This window comes from Echinops telfairi, unplaced genomic scaffold (assembly GCF_000313985.2).
Source record: "Echinops telfairi isolate 266 unplaced genomic scaffold, ASM31398v2 ScPeMD7_28;HRSCAF=97, whole genome shotgun sequence".
Taxonomy (NCBI): Eukaryota; Metazoa; Chordata; class Mammalia; order Afrosoricida; family Tenrecidae; genus Echinops; species Echinops telfairi.
Genome location: NW_022103925.1, coordinates 2,977,174 through 2,978,226, shown reverse-complemented (window position 1 = coordinate 2,978,226; position 1,053 = coordinate 2,977,174).

The window sequence follows — 1,053 nt, the reverse complement described above, 5'->3', positions numbered from 1 at the left end:
TCAAAACTTGACATCAACAGTTCTGGCCACAGGACTTGAGAGGCTGTGGCTTACAGATTAGAGCTAAGGTTTCAGTTTGTTTTTCAGTCCATTTCCCTGCCCACCACTGGTCTACCCATCTTTGGCTCCCTTCATATGCCAATCTCTTATTTCTTCCCTTTTAGAATCATCCCACCCACAAAACTCCAAACTCAATTCCTGAAGGTCAGTTTCTGGGTCCAGAAAATGGCTGGAGAAATCTGAGAGAAAAAGCTGCTCAGCAACAAGCAACTGCAGGCAATCACTGATGGTGGGGAGAGAGGGGCCAGAACCAAACCAAGGCTCGTCCAGGGCTGGGCATCAAGAGCCTCTCCACCTTCAAGAGGTCCACCAGGGTCTCCCAGGAGACAGATTCTGCAACTAGACCACTTCAACGTTCAGATGATTGAGGAAACTCTTACGTATTCTGGTAGTCTAATAGACAACGCCAACTGCAGTTCACCGTTTCTGGACTAACTGGAGTACCTTTGAGCACAGTCCTCAAGTGGACAACAGCCTACTGTAAGCCTCACCTCCTGATCAGGAGCTAGCGCCCCTGGCTGGCCAAGAGACTGCTGTGACTTCCTCCCTCCAGGGAGGGGGTCAGCAGGCAGCTAGCTGTGTGTGCTGACACCAGGAAGCCACCAGGACACTCCTCCCAGGGTGTGACGGGCCTTTTCCACCGCACCTGGGGTCTGGGGGGGATCATCTGCCATCCTCACCCCTTCTTTTATGTCCTTCTCCCTCTTTTTAAGCTGCCATCTCTCAGCCCACGACAGTATCCCCTTTGATGGCAGCATATTAAAAATAAACCCACTGCCATCAGACTCAATAGTGACCTTCAAGGGTGGACCACTCTTCCCGAGAAGTTTCTGGAAGCACACATCTTGCTCCTGAGTGGTTGGAACACTCAAACGATTCACCTTCTGATCAAGAGCCTAATACTTAACCCATGGCACCACCAGGGATCCTTTGCAACATATTAGCTCTTGGGCATCCATCCCTCAGCATCGCCCATATGTCACACCTGACAGG